At 33.3% G+C, this 23932-nt stretch overlaps 1 protein-coding gene across 1 annotated transcript in view; it reads right to left on the bottom strand.

The window, feature by feature from the left end:
* Positions 1-23932, bottom strand: part of LOC149537385 (metal tolerance protein 1-like) — a 181797-nt gene that overhangs the window by 51379 nt on the left and 106486 nt on the right. The gene's annotated exons all lie outside the window — the stretch shown is intronic.

Genomic DNA, 23932 nt, shown 5'->3' on the forward strand with positions numbered 1-23932 from the left:
TCTACAATTCCTCTTCTTTTTCTAGTTTGACTTCTATTATTAGACTAATACCAATAGTTTTAGGTGGAATTTCCATATTTTGAACAAAAGTAATATGGAATATTTAATGATCTCCAAGGGCATGATATTCTTGATCTACACTCAAAATTTATTAGTCTCTTTCCTCCACATTGATAATAGTTCACAAGTTCAGTTCCAAAGTGATGTAGGAGCATCCTAGGCTTTCTTGCAATCTTGCATGTTGAGGGAGTTTTACTTTGGAGTTGTGAACTCAGTCACCAAAGAAGTGGTGCTCGGTTGCTATTGGGTATAGTTTATTCCTAGGAGCTTGGCGTACTATATGATCTTGACATACACTATGGAGCTGGACATGTTCTTGGATCTTAGCAATGCTTGGGAGCTCGACATGGTCTTGGAGCTTGGCATGGTATGTGGTGCTTAGTTTTCACTACAAGCTCAATGACACTTGGGAATTTATTGATGCTCATCTTGGTTTTGTTGACGTTCAATTTGATCTTGGTTCCTATGAGTGTTGTGTTATAAACAATAGTCCACCAAGATAACTAGGGGGGTGTGAATCAGTTATCCAAAAATTCAAACATTTATCTTTTTCAAACAAACTTAACCATTCAACCATAATAAAATGCACATAGAAAATTACAATAGATATGTTGACTATGGAAAACCATGACCAAAGGGAAAGCCTTGGTGGAAATGATGCCCACAAGATGATGTACTAATCTAAATATTCCTTGTTAGAGGATGGACCCTGTTAGGTGTCTATTACAACATTTAGTACATAGAGTCCCTGTTAGGAGACTTTGAATCCCTATTAGGAGTTGTGGTACAATGTATGCAAGATGAGTCCCCTACCCAACCATGCAATTTCAACTACATGAAGAGCTCATTGCTCAAACAAGTAACCTACTATTGTCTTCCTCTTTCCTCTATCTTGTCAACTAGACCAACCACTATCATATCTTGTAGACTAGTTCACAAACCTTAGATCCAAATATCAAACCTCAGCTCACTCAGCAAAATCTTGGCAATAAAATTTTCTTCACTTATGCACTACTTTTCTCAACTTAACTTTCCAAACTCTCTTCTACTTATCATCAATCATAAAACCATACCATTATAAAGGAAAACGTCATTCCTTTATACCAAGTCCTCTAAACAATTCCCTAAGTTGGTTGTTAGACCATCTTAATTAATTATTATAGGACCACATTAAGAACACATTACACTTAGCAAGAACATAAATCTTTCACCTTGCAACTTGAATAAAATTCTATATAAGAAATATTATGATGAGTGATCTTAGCCACATCATCATCAATATGTCTTCTTCATGTCCTCAACCTTGATTCTTAGAATAACAACTCTGCTAATAGATATAACAAGTTTACCAGAACACACCTCTGTAAACTCTACCTCAAAAAAAACATCACCAAAAATTATATAAATTCTTCTAGAATCATCCTTTCTTCTTCTGGTGTTAACTACATATACCAAATACTTAGAAGTATCTCCCATAACCTCAAATAGTGTAAATACTCAACTAGCTATCTATACCAACTCGATCTTTCAACTGTTCTTCTGTCAGATACCATAGAAAACTATTATGTTGACATAAATGAAAAACTCAGTCATGAATGTAACATATCATCATAGTAACATATCTACAATACTCCCCCAAAGGAATATCATCAGCACTCATGCTTGCAACCAATCTTCTAACATGTTGAGTTGTTTCTGAGCCAACACTTGGGATTTAATTTCTATATGGGTATTTAATTTAGTGTTGTAGCCAACTTGTGGCTCGACCTATATTTAATGTAAGGGATTTAATTTAGTTTGTAATGAATTGGGTTGAATTATGGCTTGGTTGGGTATAAGTAAGGGGTTTTGTGGAGTCTTTAGGAGGTAGAAGGGGAGGGTTCATTCTAGCTTGGAGAAAGGGATGAAGTATGGATGTGAATTTTGAAGGGATAAGACTATGGCTTGAGAACTAGAGGATTTCCTGGTGGACCTGATGGTACAAGTGTGGATTCTTCTTGGTGTTCTTATCCAGTTATGGATTTGGACTAGCTAAGGTTGGGACTGAGTTTGTAAGTTGGATCTTGTGAGGTCTTGTAGAACTATTTTTTGTAATTTTTGTTTGTATTTGGCCCTAACCCAGAAGGCCTTGCAACTGATCATATTGCATGTAATCAATTATATCTAAGAATAAAGAATTGTGATTTGGTATCAGATCTTGCATTGTTATTGCCTTGTTGTGTTGTTTCCACTATGTGGTTATTTGCCAAGGGCTAGGACACATCATTTGGGGATTCTACTTCCTTAACACTACGTAAGATGGTATTAGAGTGAAGGTTTTCTTGAGTGTGCTAATAGATCATGTTGATATATGATTGAAAAGATCATTTGAGTAAGAAAACTGCTGAAGAAGACTATGTGTTTTCAATCATTGTTTTGTCACTGATGTCAAACCTGCTATATGCTAGTAAGACAATTGCTTATATGTTTTAAGAACTATCACTTTGTTGATTGATGAGGAGGATTTGATCAACAAGATGTAACAAAAGGACCTAGACGAAAGGTTGAGTTATGATTATATATTGAAGTGAAAGAATTAGTTAAGACAATGATAACATAATGTATTAATGATCTACTTGAGGTTACAAAATGATTGGCTACACTTAGAAAGTTTAGAAGAATAAGGTTGGACAAAGTTCATTTGCTAAGCTTGACCAAGTTGATAGAAGGTGCTGAGCAAAGTTAGTGCAAGCTGAGCAAAAAGTCAGTTGGAGCCAAGTGAAAGCAATTTCTAGTGGATGCCGAGCAAGTTACAAGGCCCCAAGCAAGGTAGTAGATGTCAAGAAATTTTACAATAGATGACGAGTAATACAATATGTACCAAGCATCAGTAAATTGATAATGCCGAACTGTTGCATTATGATAAAGATTGAAGATTCACCAAATAAAAGCTGACAAGTTTGTTTTCTTGGAACTTGTAAATCAGGAGGAAGATAAGATTGATGAGTTGGAGGAATAGAATCTTATGTAAACCATTTTGGAGGTGAATTTAAATGGATTCTAGGATAAGTTTCTAGACAAGACAAGATATGGGGTAGATACATTGTATCTTACCTAATCCATCAAAAACCCTAATTTTTGAGATGGATAATGAGTTGGAAAAAGAGTTCTAATTTCCTATATGTAGGGATTTTTGGTCATGAAGGAAATTTGGTTGGAGGTCAAAGAGTTTTGGATGCAAAAAATTTGACAAGGAGAAAGAAAAGGGTTTGCTTCATCCAGTGACCTAAGAGAAGATGTTGGCAATGGCGAGCTAAGCAAGAAGGCTAAGAGAGGATAAATGCTTGAAGGGTGAACAAGCTATCAGAACTACAAAGATAGGAAGCCAAGTAGAGTTGAGGATTGAATGGTGATCTGTAATCTACAAGTAAGGTTGTAAGTTGTATCAGATCAAAACTCTACTATTACTTTCTAACAATTGTATCAGATTAGGGTAAATCCTTTGGAGAAAGTTTGACTTAACAGTCATTGAAAAATATTTTAATAGGGTGGCATTCCAAGTGAATGAACTAAAGTCCCCTAACAAGGCTCACTTTTAACAAGGTGATTAAAATCTCTTAACTGAGTCAAATTTAACAGTGTGTATTGTAATCTTTAACAAGGTTGGCCTTTAATAGGGCATCACTTTAGAAGAGTGAAAAAGAATTAGCATGTTACTAGTGGTTTTTCCCAAATTGGGTTTCCATGTTAAATGATTGTGTCAAGTGTGCTGATGGATATGTTGTGTTTTATTCTTTATACTTCTGCATGTTAATGTTATAGTAACATATCAGTTTTGGTTAACACACAATAAATGCATGCATGGTTGAGAAAGTTTGAAGGGTTCACTGAATTGTGAAAAGTTATATTTTGTACATCTAGACCTTGAATAATTGATTCACCCCCCTCTCAGTTATTCTAAAAGAATTCCAACAATTGGTATTAGAGCATAGTTTCTTAAGAGGATTAGTTTCAAGGTACTAAAAGCATAAAGATCAAGATGTCAAAAAAAGAGGTACCCAAGCTAAACAAAGATAACTTTCCTGCATGGAAAAGTTTGATGAAGCTACATCTTGAAGGACTTGGAGATTATGCACAAACTTGCATTATAGCAGAACATGTTGATCCACCAGGAGCCCTAACTACTGAAGATTTGAAGAAAAAGAAAGAGCATAATTAGGTGATGTTGGAGATTACCTCTAACATAAGCTACATTGAGTTTGATGATATCAAAGACCTTAAAAGTGTGAAGCAGATGTGGGATGCCCTAAACACCATCTATGGAGGAGAGAAAATTTTTCAAAGAGCCAAGTCAGAGAGCCTCAGAGGTAAGTTTGATGACATGAGAATGGAAGAAGGTGAAAACATTGCTCAATATGTTGCTAGAATAAAAGAAGTTGTTAGTGCAATAAAAGGTGCAACTGGTAAAATAGATGATGATACTGTGCTAAGTAAAGTCTTGAGAACATTATTCCCTATGTATTCCATTAGAGTGTCTACAATCCAAGAATTTAGATGTATACCAGGAAATGATCTAACCCTTGAAGGTTTGGTAGGAAGACTCACTGCTGTTGAGTTATCTAATTTTGATGACTACAAACCACAAAGTATTGAATTAGCTTTCAAAGCAAAATTGTTACTGAAGGATATTAAGGAGATAAAGCCAAAGAAGAAGAAAAGAGAGATAAAGTATGCATCCAGTGACAAAAACATAGATGAGGAAGACATTGAAAAATTGGAAGCATTGCTAGCAAGAAGATCTCATAGAGGAAAAGGTAAATTCAAAGGTAAGTTGCCTATCATTTATTTCAATTGCAATGAAGTTGGTCATATTGTAGCAAGATGTACACAAAAGAAGAACTTCAGAGAAGGGAACAAGCACAAAAATAGAAGAGAAGATGACGAAAGAGACTACAAAGATAAAGGGAAGAAGTCATTCTACATTGCTGATGAAAATGATGATGAAGTGGTGTATGTTGCAATGAAGGATGAACTAGATGAGGATGAAGCTACTGCACTTATGACTTGTGTGAACAAGAATGACAAATGGATCATGGATAGTGGATGCTCACATCACATGACTAGAGACAAAAGTAAGTTCATTACCTTAACCTATTATGATGGAAATAGTGTAAGATTTGGTAATGATGCACCATGTTTAATAAAAGGAAAATGGTTTATCAAGCTTAAAAACAAGATTTCATGTGACAATGCTTATTATGCTGAAGGATTGAATTATAACTTGTTAAGTGTGTCACAATTGAATAAGTTGGGGTGGAAAGTTGAGTTTAAAAATAAACCAACCAAGATATATGATACAAATGGAAACTTGATTGGAAAAGGTGATCAAACTAGGAGTAAGTTTTTCTATTTGGATATAGAAGATACTACTTGTCTTATTGCAAAATTTGATAATGTATGGCTTTGACACAAGAGATTATGTCATGTTAACTTTGATAATTTGATTAGTATCAACAACATGAAAAGAGTTAGAGGTTTTCCTAAGTTGAAGAAACCAGAAAATATAATGTGCAAACAATATCAGCTAGGCAAGATGACAAAGTCAAGCTTTAAAAGTAAAGCTTACACCTCTAAGGAAATACTCAAAATTGTTAATACTAATTTGTGTGGACCTATTGAAGTGAAAAGCTATGAAAGAGATAGGTATATAATGTTGCTTGTTGATGATTACTCTAGAATGATGATGGTCATGTTTCTAAAACAAAAATTAGATACTTTTCAAATGTTTAAATGGTACTTGGCAAGAGTTGAGAATGAAATAGGTAAGAGATTGAAATGCTTGAGATCAAACAGAGGAGGTGAGTTCACTTCACATGAGTTTAAGATGTTCTACAATGACAGAGGAATCAAGAGATAGACATCAACACCAAGGACCCCTCCATGAAATGGAATTGCTAAAAGAAGAAACAAGTCTATAATGGACTGTGCCAGAACACTTATGATGGAGAAAAATGTTGCTCTAAAATACTGGAGAGAAGTTGTAAGTACTGTAGTATACACTTTGAACAGTGTGCAAGTAAAGAAAAGTACTCACTCAACACCTTTTGAACTATGATATGGTCATCCACCTAATGTGAAATATTTTAAGGTATTTGGAATCAAATGCTATATTTTTAAAGATGTTATGAGTGGAAAATTGGATGCAAAGAGTGAAGAAGGTATATTCCTTGGTTACTACCCAAGAAGTAAATTTTACAAGTGTTTTATTACCAATACTAACAAAATTGTGGAAAGTGCAAATTTAAATTTTGATGAGTTTACAGAAGCACATAATGCTGAACCTACAAAAGACCCAGAAGATTACAAGTCATTTGTATACTATTATGAAGAAATCCCTACTTAAGGAGATGCTACAAATCATGCGAGAAGCCAACAACAAGTTTCAAAAACTACTAAGTCACATCGTGTGAATACAGAGTTGCATTCAAATGCCGAGTTGCAGAATGAAGAAAATGCATAATCTGACTCTGAGATTGGCACACATGAAAGAGATGCTAAAACACCTAACAGAGATGCACATAGTAATACTGAAGCTAAGAGACAAAATTCAGCCACAAGAACTGACCCTAGACTATCCAAATATGTCAAAAGAAATCATCCTATAGATTAAATCAATGGAGACAAAGATGCAAAGCCAATGAAAAGAAAAAATATTAAGAGGTGAATCATGTTTGTTAAGCATGAAGGAACCTAAGATAGTGAGAGATGCATTGGAAGATGATGATTGATACAAGGCTATGGAAGAGAAAATTCAATAGATAAAAACTAACAAGACTTGGAGCCTAGTTCCTAGACCAGAAGACAAGAATGTGATTGGCACAAAATGGGTATTTAGAAACAAGCTAGATGAGAATGGTGAAGTGACAAGAAATAAAATAAGATTAGTTTGCAAAGGATATGCACAAGAAGAAGGAATTGACTATGGTGAAACATTTTCCCCTATTGCAAGAATGGAAGGAGTAAGAATTCTGCTTGCTTATGCTATATATAAAGGTTTCAAAGTTTATCAAATGGATGTTAAGTCTGCATTTCTAATGGAATATTAGAAGAAGAGGTCTACATAGAACAACTAGAAGGATTTGTGGATAAAAACACTAAGGACATGGTATGTAGATTGCACAAAGCCCTGTATGGATTGAAATGAGCACCAAAAGCATGGTATGAGAGACTTCATACTTATCTTGTTCAGATTGGATTTGAAAGGATAGATGATAACAACAATTTGTACATGAGGATAGATAAAGAAAAAGGTATACTATTATTTGAAATTTTTGTTGATGATATAATATTTGGAGGACAAGATGCTTTTTGTAAAGATTTTTCAAATTAGATGCAGAGTTTGAAATGTCAATGTTTGGTGAGATCAGATTCTTTGTGGGATTACAAGTCTATCAAATGAAATATGGTGTATATATCACTCAGTCAAAATATGTCAAGGAGATATTGAAGACATTTGGACTTGAGGATTCAAAACTAGTAAGTACACCTATCGTGACAACACTCAAGCTATCAAAGAATGATGATTTAGTTGAGGTCAATCAAATATTATATAGATCCATGATTGGAAAATTGTAATATGTAGTACACAATGGACCTGATATTGCTTTAGCAGTGGGGATAGTTGCTAGATTATCTACTAATCCTAAAGAGAATCACTTGATGGTTGTAAAGAGAATAATGAGATACTTGAAAGGAAAAGAAGAGTATGGTTTATACTATAAGAAGAATGAAAAGTTTAAACTGAAAGCCTACACTAATGCAAAGTATGTTGTTGAAGCAAAGTATGTCATTGATGCTATTAATTGCACGAACATTGTATGGATCAAACTACTATTAAAGGGAATGAAGGAAGAAATCACTAAACCAATGACACTTTATTGTGATAATTAAGTGCTATAAATATATCAAAGAATCATGTTATGCATACAAAGACAAAGCACAGTAAAGTATCATTATGTATGGGAATTGGTTCAAGACAAAGACGTGAAGATGGAATATATCAACACAAAGGAGGAAATTGTTGATATCTTCACCAAAGCATTACCTAAGGATGCTTATGATTATCTGAGAGGTAAATTAGGGGTGATGCCCCTATCAAAGGCTATTTAAAATATAGAGGGAGTATCTTGCATCAAACAAGCTGACATTCATTTCATAAAAATTGATGCAGTGGATCTTACTTTAGGAAATTGCCTAAAGTAATCATAGAACTAAACTTTCAAATTAGTTACAAGCAAGGTGGCAGAGGGAGAAAATTGAAGAGCTTGTAAAAAGTGTATATCTGCATATACAAAAGATGCCAAGCATTGAGTACATTTCTTTGGCATTATTTTCAAAGAGGGAGAATGTGCAATACATTGATCAAGTGCATACTGATCAAAAGGGAGATGATCAAAGCAATGAAGTTAGAGGGAGAAAGTACATTAGCAAAAGAGGAACAATGAAGTAAGAAGTACATCATCAGAAGATCAAAAGATTGAAGAAAGAAAGAGGGAACTATTGATAGAGGGAGAAGTTTTATTCACAAGCTTTCTTTTTGGTATTGCCTTACTATTTTAACCTAGTTAGTTTATCATTTGTTTGACTAGTTGATCAGTTTAGTTTGCCATAAATGCCAAAGAGGGAGATTGTTGATATATGATTGAAAAGATCATTTGAGTAAGAAAACTATTGAAGAAGACTGTGTGTTTTCAATCATTGATGTCAAACCTGCTATATGCTAGTAAGATAATTGCTTATATGTTTTAAGCACTATCACTTAGTTGATTGACGAGGAGGATTTGATCAACAAGATGTAACAAAAGGACCTAGAGGAAAGGTTGAGTTATGATTATATATTGAAGTGAAAGAATCAATTAAGACAATGATAACATAATATATTGATGATCTACTTGAGGTTTCAAAATGATTGGCTACACTTAGAAAGTTTAGAAGAATAAGGTTGGACAAATTTCATTTGCTAAGCTTGACCAAGTTGATAGAAGGTGTTGTGCGAAGTTAGTGCAAGCCAAGCAAAAAGTCAGTTGGAGCCAAGTGAAAGCAATTTCTAGTGGATGCCAAGAAAAATAGTAGGTGCCAAACAAGGTAGTAGATGTTGAGTGATTTTACAATAGATGCCAAGTAACACAGTATGTGCTGAGCATCAGGAAATTGATAATGCCGAACTGCTGCATTATGATAAAGATTGAAGATTCACCAAATAAAAGCCAAAAAGTTTGTTTTCTTGGAACTTGTAAATTAGGAGGAAGATAATATTGATGAGTAGAGGCACATAATCTTATGTAAACCATTTTGAAGGTGAATTCAAATGGATTTTAGGAGAAGTTTCTAGACAAGACAAGATATCAGGTAGATACATTGTATCTTACCTAATCCATCAAAAACCCTAATTTTTGAGATGGATAATGAGTGGGAAAAAGAGTTCTAATTTCCTATATGTAGGGATGTTTGGTCATAAAGGAAATTTGGTTGGAGGTTAGAGAGTTTTGGATGCAAAAAATTTGACAAGGAGAAAGAAAAGGGTTTGCTTCATCCAGTGACCTAAGAGAAGATGTTGGCAATGGCGAGCTAAGCAAGAAGGCTAGGAGAGGATGAATGCTTGAAGGGTAAACAAGCTATCTAAACTACAACGATAGAAAGCCAAGCAAAGGTGAGGACTAAATAATGATATGTAATCTAAAAGTAAGGTTGTAAGTTGTATCAGATCAAAAATCTACTATTACTTTCTAACAATTGTATCAGATTAGGGTAAATCCTTTGGAGAAGGGTTGACTTAACAGTCATTGGAAAATCCTTTAGCAGGGTGGCATTCCAAGTGAATGACCTAAAATCCTCTAACAAGGCTCACTTTTAACAAGGTGATTGAAATCCCTTAACCAGGTCACATTTAACAATGTGTGTTGTAACATTTAATAGGGTTTAACTTTAATAGGGCATCACTTCACAAGTGTGCTAATGGATATGTTGTGTTTACTTCTTTATACTTTTGCATGTTAATGTTACAGTAACATATTAGTTTTGGTTAACACATAATAAATGCATACATGGTTGAGAAAGTTTGAATGGTTTACTAAATTGTGAAAAGTTATATTGTGTACATCTGGACCTTAAATAACTAATTCACCCCCCCTCTTAATTATTCTAAAAGAATTTCAATAGATCACTTATGTTGAGGCAGTTTACACTAGGACTTGCAAAAAATGTTGATCTTGTGGTTGATTATCTTCTAGACTGGTGGATCTATTTCTTAGGGTTTTCTAAGATTTTGGAAAATTCCTCCAAGAAGATTAGAACCTAGGGAATTTGATGATCTTAGTGATGTTATGGAAGAAAGGATCTCAGAGAAGTTTAGAGTAGAGTTTGGATCTGAGATTGCATTGATGAAGAGTGACATGATTGTAGAAATTGTAACTTCTTTAGATTTTGTACCTAGGCATGTGAGTACTCAAGGTAGCAATGAGGAAGTTGCTAGATCTAGTGGTGAGGATAGAACAAATTGTGTGGAGAGACCTATTGGAACTAGGGCTGGTTAGTTTGCTAGACCTAGATCTCAACTAAAGCTAAAGCATAAGATGGAGGTTTATAATTTCTTAGGTTCTTTGAATCCTGAAGACCCAATTGATTAGATTGGTGAATTGGAAGACTAATTTGAGCTTGAGGATAATGAGGATCCACTCATAGTGGGGTTGGCACAAACTAAGTTAGAAGGTCATGCTTTTATTTGGTGGAAAGAATTGCAAAGAGATAGAGAAGAGGAAGGTGAAACAAATATCTCTAGATGGAGATTGATTGTGACTAAGTTGAAAGCTAAGTTCATTCCTAATGATTATGAACTTGAGTTGTTTAAAATGTTACAGAATTTAAAAGAGAAAGATATGTCTATGAAAGATTATATCAAGGAATTCTACAAGTTGACTATAGTCTGGTCATAAAGAATTGTCAAAGGAAGATGTAGCTCAGTACATTAATGGTTTTGGGATTCAATATTCAGGATGAGGTTGGTATGTTGAATATTTATTCAACTAAGAATGCTTATCAGTATGACCTAAAGGTAGAGGATAAGTTGAAGAAGAAAATTCAAGGTAATGCTAGAGGGAAGGAGAAGTAGGATAGCTTGGCACAAGTTAAACTAAGTGATGAAGGTGAACTGAAACCTATTGATCAAAAAAGGAAAATAGGTGGAGGTAGCTTTAGAGGTATTTATTTTAGATGTGGTAAAGAAGGGAATATATCTTTTGAATGTTTTATTGATAGTAAAACTACTATTATGAATGATGTTGTAGTTCAAGATAGTTAGCCTAAGCAAGGAGAAAGTTTTTGGTTCAACGAGTACTGGTTGGTGAGAGGACATTGGAATCTTGTCAGATGACTAGTTCATTTAGGACTTGTTGTAAGTCTAGGGGTAAAGTCTATAAGGTGATTGTGGATGGTGGTCATACTAATATCCTTGTTATTGAGGAGATGCTTCAGAAACTTGGTTTGAATAGAGTAATGGTTTGAAGAGATTGAGACATCCTTATCCTTATAGAATTGGCTAGTTGCAAGGTGAACATGCTTTGGAAGTGAGGGAGCAATGCCTTGTTGATTTCCAAATTGGGTAGTATAAGTGTTGTGTGATATTCTTTATATGAACAATTGTCATGTTTTACTTGGTAGACCTTGGTAGAATGATTATAGGGATATGCATGATTGTGTCAAGAATGTGTTTACTATTGAGAAATGTGGCATGAATTTTTTCCTAATTCCTTTGCAAAATGAAGAGCTGGATAGGAGGAACCTGAGTATTGGTAGCTAAGTTGAGTTGGCATATTCTGAGAAAGTTGGAGATCAACATGGAAAGAAGACCTATAGCACACTGAGGGTGGTTGTGAAGAAGCATAAGAAGAACAAGGGAAAGAATGTATAAATTGAAGATTTGGAGGATATGTATGTGAAGGACTAGTTTGAGATTTATGTGTTGAATCCTAAAAGATGTTCTTCTAGCTAGTAGAACATCTTTTCAAACTTGGGGTTTCTAATGTAGGAGCATCATGGGCTTTCTTGCAATCCTGCATGTTGAGGGAGTTAGGATTTGGAGTTGAGGACTTGGTCACCAAAAAAGTGGTCCTCGATCACTATTGGGTATAGTTTATGCCTGGGAGCTTGGTATACTTTGTGAACTCAACATATACTATGGAGCTTGACATACACTATGTTGCTCGACAATGCTTAGGAGCTTGATATGGTCTTGGAGCTCAACATGGTCTATGGTGCTCAGTTTTCAATGCAAGCTTGGAGATGCTTGGGAATTTCCTAGTGCTCGGCTTGGTTTTGTTGATGCTCAGTTTGGTCTTGGTTCTTGTGAGTGTCGAGTTGTCTATGAGATGAATTTTTGTATTTAATTTCTATATGGGTATTTAATTTATTTTTGTAGCTGACTTGTGGCTTGACCTATATTTAATGTAAGGGATTTAATTTAGTTTGTAATGAACTGGGCTGACTTGTGGCTTGGTTGGGTATAAGTAAGGGGTTTTGTGGAGTCTTTAGGAGGTAGAAGGGGAGGGTGATTCATGCTAGCTTTGAGAAAGGGATGGAGTGTGTATGCAAATTTTGAAGAGCTAGGGATGTAGCTTGAGAACCAAAGGATTGCTTGGTATACCTAAGGGTACAAGTGTGGATTCTTCTTGGTGTTCTTATCTAGTTGTGGATCTGAACTAGCTAAGATTAGGGTTGAGTTTGTAAGTTGGATCTTGTGAGATCTTGTAGAATTGTGATTTGTAATTACTATTTATATTTGGCCTTAACCTGGAAGGTCTCATAACAGGGCATATTGCATGTAATCAATTATATCTAGGAAGAAATAATTGTGATTTGGTATTAGATATTTCATTGTTATTGCTTTGTTGTGTTGTTTCTATTGTTTGATTATTTGCTGGGGGCTAGTACATCTCCTTTGGGGATTTTCCTACCTTGCACTACATCACAAAATCCTTTGGCAAATATGTCTTTTTGCATGTCAGTGATTTTGGTTTGCATGTTTCTATCTTATGACCACATTGATTGCATTTGAAGTTACTTACTATTCTCCATTATTTGTTCCAATCTAGCATTCATGAGCTTTGTGTCCATACATATTGCACCTAAAATAGTAACAATTAAATGATATCTTTCTTGTACTTGTCTTTTGTTTTTTCATGCATATATCCTCTATATGAATATACTCTCCACAATAGTGACAAACAATATGATGGTTTATTCTTTGCGCATCTTTTTCTTTTATCATTTATTTTTTAGAATTTGAGGACTCTCCTTTCTCTTTCAAAATGTTTTTGATAGGGATCTTAGTGGAAAACAATTGATCCATTTTGTCTACAAATAGTCTATCCCATTTCAACATGCTTTCTTCAAATTTTGTAAGTTTCACATTCACTTCCATTTCAACTTTTAATTCATTTCTTATATCATTCTTTTTCTTTTTCAATCTCTCATTTTTATTATCAAGATTTTGACTTCTTTCACTAATTTTTTTGATTAGATCATTTCAAGCTTGCAGATCACTTTGTTGTCTCTCAATAACTAGGTCCTTTCTAGTCATTGTTACCAAAGAATCCTGATAGCTTATTTCAACACTTTTCTCATTTTCAAGAGTTGCCACTTTATCTAGTAGTTTAGTCAATCTAATGGCTTCAACTTCTTGGTCCTTTTTTATCATACTAATTCTTTCTTTTAGTTCTTTATTCTTCTCAAGTAGTTCATCATTCTTCTCTAGTAGCTCTCTTATTGCAACATCCACCTTTTCAAAATTTATACTTCCTTTTGATCATTTATCTAAATCATCCATACTCATTTGTATATTTTCAATAAGTTCCCCCATTCCACCCTCTGTGAATAGGCATGGTGGAAATTCTTTCTTCTCTTAGAGAAGTTTGGATTGAAATCCCTTGTTCCACCCTCTATGCGTAGCTATGTGGATCACACTCTACAAGTAGGCATGGTGAAAGTCATGTGTTTCACTCCATGAATTTAATTTTATGTTCTTCTAAAGTAACTATGGTAAATTATGTTATGTTGAGGTAACATGTGTCATGTGATGTGAATTTATCATCTTTGGTTGCAGCTATGTGTGCCTACCTTACTATAGATCTCTCTCTTGCTAAGAGGGAGTGTTGAAGATTGTAGGTACATTATAGAACTCCATCTCTAATTTTATGAAATAGATATATGTTTTTTTATGACCATTATGGTAATCTTCAGCTAACAAATGTATTTATGATAACATTAAGAAAAATTTATATAAAAAGACACATGTCATACATCATGCAATGAGGCATGAGTATGGATATATGAAGTGTTGAATATTTTGAAATATGAAGGGTTTTGTATTTGAAATTTGAAGAGACCTTCATGAGTAATATGAAAAGTCTCACTTCAATATATTTATGTGATTTCTTAGTGTATTGTGTAAAACCAAGTGAGAGCCTTGCATTATGAATATTTCTTGATCAATAAAAGATATTTTTTGTTGGTGTGGCTGGGGTTTTCCATTTAGCTAGAAGGTTTTCCTAGGATAAATGTCTTGAGTCTTCTGTGTATTGATTATTCTCTTCTTTATTGTTGTTTATCTTTATTTTTTTGGATAAAAAACTTAATAGGCATAAGCTTGTATCACAGTATCCAAGAATCATACTCAAACATGAAAAGATAGATATCTTTGTACATAACCTCACACCTAAAATGAGCTATAAACTCTAATTACAATCTCCATCAAACTTAAAAATTCTCATAGAAAACAATTTCAAAATTCAAGAAGCTATGGTACTAAAAGTTGAACTAAAGATTTATACTAAAGAAAACATTATCTCCTCCAATTCAAACAACATTGACAATACCAATAGAAATAATGATAGATCCAAATATTGGAATAAGAACAAATACATCATGAATGACAAAGTAGAGGAAAATCAAAAAAGCATGAAATCAACCACCAAGGAAATCTAATAAATTGAATTATGATTTGACTATTATATTTTACAACTGGTCATATTACATGTTTATTAGACAAATCTATCATTTGCCTCTACCTAATTGGGTTTCTAGCACACTTTGTCACATTCATGCCTAATCTAGTAAAATCAGTTATTACTATCAAAATAGTCAAGTCATGATATACATTAGTTAGTCAACCTAAGATAACATGTTTCTTGGATTTTGCATCTTATCAATAACAAAATTGGCATTCTTTCACAAATGCATAGATATTATACACAAATGCGCATAACCCTTTGATAGAAGTGCATATTTCACAGATGCATAGGTTTGATGTACACTTGCACATAAAACCTTAACCAAAGTGTACTTTTGACAAAAGCACAAATATTCTACACAAATGAGCCTATTCCCCATTTATAAGTGTAGATCTAATATGTGAATGTTCATCACACAAATGTGCCAATTTAAAGGAAAAATGCACATCAATGCATTTGGTAGTTGTTCCTATGCATGGATACAATATACTTGAACATCCATGCATCATAGCTATGCATTTATCTTCAGAAGTTGAAATATTCACAAAATTTCTAACCTGCCTCATAACACATCAAAAATTCAATCAAAATCTATCAAATCAATGACAAATTTTATTCTAAACTACAAAATGATTGAGAAGGATAGATGAAATATAAACTCACTACAGTTAACTAGCCTATGGTACCTCTAGACTCACTCAAATCAGTGGTATGTGATGGGAAAGAACACCATGGATCTCTACTCTCTCCTCCATTCTCCCAATGCTAAGTGTGCAAATGATGAATCATTCACTCCTCTCCATACATATACTTCTGGTGCCTTATTTTCTTGGGAGTGTCTTAGATGTTTCCTTATGGTTGTATCATTTTTCATAATTTTTCACTTTCTTCTACATTTTCCTTTTGAAAAATTGAAAATAATAATAATCAATCTCTAATGTCTTGGAGTAGGGGAAACATGGTCATAGGGCTAGTTTTCTTTCAAATAATGCAACAAACACATTAATTCAAAGAGGGGGAAAATCTATACACTTAAAAATGGTCAAGATCTTTAATTAATTTCTTTAATATATAATTAATATTATTATTCTATTAGCTTTAATAAAATAGTTAATTTATCAAGTTAATTCACTTAGGTTATCTTCACTATCCTAAGTCCACTAAATATTCCTAAATTGATTTATTAGATTACTTAATTACACACTCATATAGGTGACTAAGTCTCCTAGTCTAGACTTCTATGCCATGTCACATGATACCTCACCTTTGTACAAATAATTAATTCTAATTAAAATTTATATAAGCATATTTTTTTGTTCAAAACATATTGATACAAGTATGAGAATGCATTTCAATCATTATTTTCTCACTCATGTCAAACTTGCTACTTGCTAGTAATAAAAATGATTATGTATCATTTATTTGATTGATAAGGAGGATTTGATCAAATGAGATAACAAAAGAACCTAGAGAAAAGATTGAGTTATGGTATGTAAAAATAGAGTACAAAGATAAGTTAAGATAGTGATCATATAGTGCATTGATTATCTACTTAAGGTTACAAAGGTTGGATACATTGAAAAAGTCTATAAGAACTAGTACAAAGAATTGAGTCTACTAAGCTTGATCGAGTGGACAGTAGGTACCCAAGAAAGTTAGTACAAGGTGAGGAAAAAAATAGTTGGAGCCGAGAAAAGTCAAAATTTTATGTATGCCAAGTAATATAGTGTAATCTGAGTAAAGTTTAGTTGATGCCAAGCACTTGGTAAACTTTAGTGTTTGCTGAGTGATCTAGTTGTTGATGAGTGAAAGAACAGTATAGGAACCAAGTGACAATATATTGATGTTGAGTGTCAGTATTCATGTTAAATCGTGGATTTGACAAATCTGAGCTGACTATTTTTTTCTTGACTTTTGTGAAGCATGTGAAAAATAACTATGATGAGTTGGTGGCACAGAATTCATGGTAAACTATTTTGAGGTGAATTCAAAGAGGATTGAATGAGAAGTTTTTGAGAAAGGACTAAAATGAAAAGGTGGTTAGATTCATTGAATCTTACCTAATCCTACATAACCCTAAAATGTACGATAGAGGATGAATGACAAAAGATCTTAATTTATAGAAATGACTGGTCAAAAGCAAGGTTGATCAATGTTGGAAAACCTAGGTTAGATAAGAGGTCTAAGGTATTACTTCATTAGAGACCAAATGGAAGAGATTTTTATTGGCAAGAAAATCAAGAAGGATTAAGAGTATGAATCCTTGAAGAGTGAACAAGATATCAGAGCTAAAGTGTGTGAAAGCAAAGAAAAATTAAACAACTAAAACAAAGATCTATAATCTACAAGCGAGTTGTAAGTTTTTATCAGATCAAGCCTTATTGTTACTTTCTAATCATTGTACCATTCTAGGGTAAATTCTTTGGATTAAGGTTGACCTAATAGTCATTTGTAAATCCTTTAACTGAGTGACATTCCAAGTGAATGATCTAAAGTCCTCTAACAAGGCTCACTCCTAATAGGGTGATTGAAATCCTCTAACCAGGTCACATTTAACAGTGTACATTGTAACCTTTAACAGGGTTGGCCTTTCACAAGACATCATTTCATAAGAGTGAGAATGAGTAGCATGTTACTGGTAGTTTTTCCCAAATTGGATTTCCATGTAAAATCATTGTGTCAAATATGTTATTCAATATGTTATGTTTCATGTTTATATTTTTGCAAAGTTGATTTGACAATAACCTACAAAGGTTAAGTGAGTGTATGATCTAATGGATACATCCATGACAAATATTTTTTTTGGATATGGGTTCATTGAGCTATGAAAAGTTTTATTTGTATGACCCCCCCCCCACCCCCCCCCCCCCCCCCCCCCAAGTTATTCTGAAGAATTCCAACAATTGGTATCAAAGACATCTACTTAAGAGGACTAGTTTGAAGGTACTAGAAGAAAATGATCAAGATGTCAAAAAGAGAGGTACCCAAGATTATTGCATGGAAAAGTCTAGTTAAGCTACACCTACGAGGTCTTGGAGACCATGTAGAATCTACTATCACTATTGAGCATGTTGATATTGCTAGAGCCCTAACTGCTGAAGATCTGAAAAAGAAGAAAGAATATAACTAGACAATGTTGGAGATTACCTCTACCTTAAGTTATGTTGAGTTCAATGACATCATGGGTAAAGAAGATGTGTTTCACACCATTTATGGAGGAGACACAAATGTCCAAAGAGCAAAATCTGAAAGTCTTAAAGGTAAGTTTGATGATATGAGAATGCAAGAAGGTGATAATGTTGCTCAATATTTCTCTAGGATAAAAGATATTGTTAATGCTATAAGAGGATCTACTGGTAAAATATATGATGAGATTATACTAAGAAATTTTATGAGAATATATTTCCCATCTATGTCATTAGAGTTTCTGCAATACAAGAATTGAGATGTATACTAGGTTCTAATCTGACTCTTGAAGGTCTAGTAGGTAGGCGCACTACTTTTGAGCTATCTAATTTTGATAACTTCAAATCTGGCAATGTTGAATCTTCTTTCAAAGCTAAGATGTCATTGAAGGAACCTAATGAGAAGAAGAAGAAAAAGGTAAAATATGTTTCCAGTGATAGTGATACAGATGAGAAGGATGTAGAACAACTTGAAGCACTTCTAGCAAGGAGATTTCACAAAGTTAAAGGAAAATTCAAAGTTAAGCTACCTATTGTGTGTTTTAATTGTAATGAGGTTGGTCATATTGCTATTAGATGTCCAGAGAAAAAGAACTATAGAGGTGGAGATAAGTACAAAAGTAGAAGAGATGAGGACAACAAAGATTACAAAGACAAAGGAAAGAAGTCTTGCTACACTGCAGAAGAGGAAACTAAAGATGGATCTAATGATCATGACAATGAAGTGGTGTATGTTGCAATGAAGGATGATTTTGATTGTGATGAGGCAACTACACTAGTGTCTTGTATAAACAACAGTGACAGATAGATCATTGATAATGGGTGTTTACATTACATAATTGGATATAAAATTAAGTTCATTACCTTGAATTATTATGATGGAAATAGTGTAAGGTTTGGTAATGATGTACCCTGTCTAATAAAAGGAAAAGGTTCTATCAAATTCACAGAAGATATTTTATGTGACAATGCTTATTATGTTGGACTTAATTATAATTTCTTGAGTGTGTCACAACTAAATAGTTTAGGTTGTAAGGCTGAGTTTGAGAACAAGATTGCTAAGATATATGATACCGGTGGAAAACTAATGGGAAAAGGTTATCAAACTAGAGGTAATCTATTCTATCTTTATATGGATGATGCTACTTTTCTGGTTGTAGAATTTTCTGATGTGTGGTTATGGCACAACAAGTTTTTGTCATTTTAATTTTGTTAACTTGATTAGTATCAGTAACATGAAAAGAGTCAGAGGTTTTCCTTAGTTGAAGAAACCTGACAATATAATTTGCAAACAATGTCAGTTAGGCCAATGTCTAGTTTTAAGAGTAAGGCTCACACCTCTAAAGGAATTTTGGAGATTGTTCATACTAACTTGTGTGGACCAATTGATGTGCAAAGCTAAAAAGTTGATAAGTATATTATGATATTTATTGATTATTATTGTAGGATGATGATAGTTATGTTTCTGAAACAAAAATTTGATGCTTTCAAAATGTTTAATTGGTACTTAGCAAGAGCTAAGAAGGAAACAAGTAAAAGTCTGAAATATTTGAGTTCTAACAGAGGAGGAGAATTTACATCAAATGAGTTTGAGATGTTTTGTAACGATAGATGAATCAAAAGATAGACATTTTCCCCTAGGACCCCTCTACAAAATGGAATTGTTGAAAGGAGAAACATATCTATAATGGACTATGATAGGACACTCATGATGGGGAAGAATGTTTCTTTGAAATACTAGAGAGAGGTTGTAAGTATATTTGTCTATACCCTAAACCATGTGCAAGTCAAGAAAGGTACTCATTCAACACCTTTTGAACTATAGTATGGATACTCACCCAATATAAAATATTTTAAGGTATTTGAAAGCAAGTTTTATATTCTCAAAAAATTTAGGAATGGTAAATTAGATGAAAAAAGTGAAGAAGGTATATTCCTTGGCTATTCCACAAGAAGTAAATTTTATAAGTGTTTAAATACTAACATTAACAAAGTTGTGGGAAGTGCAAATGTGAAATTTGATGAATATACAGAAGTACATGAGGCTGAGCCTATGAAAGAACTAGAGGAATACAAATCATTTGTATACTTTTATGAAGATATGCCTACTGATGAAGATTCTATAAATCAAGATGCAAATCATTATCAAGTTTCAGTGATTGTCCAGTCACATACTATGAATGTTGAGTTGCATTTAGGAACGAAGCTACAATTAGGTGCTGAGTTACAAAATAAAGTTGAGGAACATTCTGATTCAGAGATTAGTGTACATGAAAGAGATGTTGAATTACCTAATAGAGAAGTACATATTATTTATAAGTTGAGAGACCAAATGAGAAAAATAGAGTAAAACCAAGATTGTCAAAGTATGTCAAGAGACATCACCCTACTACACAAATTATTGGAGATAAAGATGCAAGACCAATGACAAGGAACTGATACATGTTTGATTAGCATGCATGAACCTAAAATAGTGAAAGATGCCTTAGAAGATGTGGACTAGAGAAATTCCATGAAAGAAGAGATTGAACATATTGAGAAAAACAAGACATGGACTTTAGTTCCTAGACTAGAAGATAAAAAATTGATTGCCACCAAGTGGGTGTATAGAAAAAAGTTAGATGAAAATGGCAAAGTCACAAGGAATAAGAAAAGACTAGTTTGCAAGGGGTATGCACAAAAATAAGGGATAGATTATGGAGAAACATTCAATCCCATTGCAAGATTAGAAGGAGTAAGAACTTTGCTTGCTTACTCTACATACAAAGGTTTCAAAGTTTATCAAATGGATGTTAAATCTTCATTTCTGAATGGCATATTGGAAGAAGAGGTTTATATAGAACAACCAGAAGGATTTGTTGATGCTAACAATAAAAACATGGTATGTAGACTACACAAAACTTTATATGGTTTGAAGCAAGCATCAAGAGCATGGTATGAAAGGATTCATAGTTATCTTAAGAAAATTGGATTCGAGGGGACTGATGATAACAACAATTTGTACTTGAAGATATAGAAAGGAAAAGGTATTTTTCTATCTAAAATTTTTGTTGTTGATATCATATTTGGAGGTCAAGATACTTTATGTAAAGCTTCTGTAAATTAAATGAAGAAAGAATTTGAGATGTCTATGTTTGGAGAGATCAAGTTCTTTGTGGGTTTGCAAGTACATTAGATGAAACATGGTATATACATCACTTAGTAAAAATATGTAAATGAGACACTAATTTTTTTTGGATTGGAAGATTCCAAGCCAGTAAGCACACCTATGGTGACATGACATAAATATTCAAAGAATGATGATTCAACTAAGGTGAATCAAACATTATACAAGTCTATGATTGACATATTGCAATATGTAGCACATAGCAGACTTGATATTGCATTATCTATTGGGATAGTTGCAATATTCTCTGCTAATCCCAAGGAGGATCATTTGATGACTATTAAGAGAATAATGAGATATCTAAAAGGAACATAAGAGTATGGTCTATACTACAAGAAAAATGAAAAATTTGAGTTGAGAACCTACACTGATGTTGATTGGGCTAGAAATATTGATGACAAAAAGATTACTAGTGGAGGAGCATTTTTCTTAGGAAAAAGGCTAGTTACATGGACTAGCAAGAAAAAAAACTACATATCTCAATCTATTACTGAAGCTAAATATATTGTTGCTGCAATAAATTGTACAAACATTGTATGGATCAAATAGCTACTAAAAGGTATGAAGTTGGAAATCACTGAACCTATGATAATTTATTATGATAATACAAGTGCTATAAATATATCAAAGAACCCTGTGATGCATACTAAGACAAAGTACATTGCAGTCAAGTAGCATTGCTTGAGAGAGTTAGTTCAAGATAAAGAGGTGAAGATGGAATATGTGAATGCAAAAGAGCAAATAGCTGATATCTTCACAAAATCATTACCTAAGGATGCTCATGAGTATCTAAGGTAGAATAATAGTGATACCCTTATCCAAGGCTATTTAAGAAGTATAAGAAGTGCCCTACATCAACTAAGATAATTGACATATGTTACATATAGATGCAGTGGATCTAATTTTAGGAGTTGTCTAAAGTAATAAAAAAATATAGAGTTGTAGATCAGTCACAAGCTAGGTGACAGAGGGAGAAACTGAAAAATGTTCATATATGCATATTAAGATGACAAGTCTTTGGAATTGTTGTCAAAGAGAAAGATATTATATAGAAAAGAAAGTTATACAAAAACAAAGAAACATGGATACATATACCTAGTAAGAGGGAGATAATGTTGAGGGAGATATAAGGATAGAGACAAATACCCAAAAGAGAGGAACAAATCAAGAGGGAGTAGTAAGGATGAGTTGATTGTCTATTGATCATAACCAAATTTTGTAACTTGTACAGAAGATGAAAGTTGATAGAGGGAGAGATTTCAAGACAAGGAATTATTTTCTTTTTGGTATTATTGATTGGTTGTACTAGTTTTCCATAAATGCTAGAGGGAGATTTTTGAAAATAGATTGATAAAAGTATGAGAATATGTTTCAATTATTATTTTGTCGTTGATGTCAAACCTACTACTTACTGGTAAGAAAATTGATTAGATGATTTGAGTACTATCATTTATTTTACTGATGAGTAGGATTTGATCAAATGAGATAACAAAAGCACCTAGAGAAAAGGTTGAGTTATGGTATGTAAAAAGGGAGTACAAATATTAGTTAAGAAAATGATGATACAATGCATTGATTATCTACTTAATGTTGTAAAGGTTGGATACATTGACAAAGTCTAGAAGAACAAGTAAGAAGAATTGAGTCTACAAAACTTGATTGAGAAGATAGTAGGTTCCCAACAAAGTTAGTGCAAGCTGAGAAAAAAATCAGTCGGAGCTGAGAAAAGTCCAAATTTTAGTGTATGCTAAGTAATATGGTTTAAGCCAAGTAAATTTTAGTTGATGTTTAGAACCAATAAACTTTAGTGTTTGTTGAGTGATCTAGTTAATGATGAGTAGAAGAATAGTATGGAAACTAAGTGACAACATATTGAAGTCAAGTTTGAGTATTCATGTTAAATCATGGATTTGATGAATCTGAGCTGACTATTTTATTTTCTTGAATTTTGTGAAGTGTATGGAAGATAACTATGATGAGTTGGTGGTATATAATTCATGGTAAACCATTTTGAGGAAAATTCAAAGAGGATTAAAGGAAAATTTTATAGAAGTGACTAAAATGAAAAGGTGGGTAGATTCATTAAATCCTACCTAATCCTACCTAACCCTAAAATGGATGATAGAGGATGAATGAAAAAAGATCTCAATTTTCTATTTATAGAAATGGTTGGTCAAAAGCAACATTGATCAATGTTGGAGAACCTAAGTTAGATAAGAGGTCTAAGGTATTACTTCATCAGAGACCAAACAAAAGAGACTACTATTGGAAAGCAAAGAAAGAAGGCTTAAGAGTATGAATGCTTGAAGGTTGAACAAGCTATCAGAGCTAAAGTGTGTGAAAGACAAGAAGAATTGAGGACTAAAATAGAGATGTGTAATCTACAAGTGAGTTGTAAATTATTATCAGATCAAGCTGTACTATTACTTTCTAGTCATTGTACCAGTCTAGGGTAAATCCTTTGGATTAAGGTTGACCTA

Source organism: Cupressus sempervirens, chromosome 9 (assembly GCF_028749045.1).
Source record: "Cupressus sempervirens isolate cs-2001-9-10 chromosome 9, ASM2874904v1, whole genome shotgun sequence".
In the NCBI taxonomy this organism is placed as follows: domain Eukaryota; kingdom Viridiplantae; phylum Streptophyta; class Pinopsida; order Cupressales; family Cupressaceae; genus Cupressus; species Cupressus sempervirens.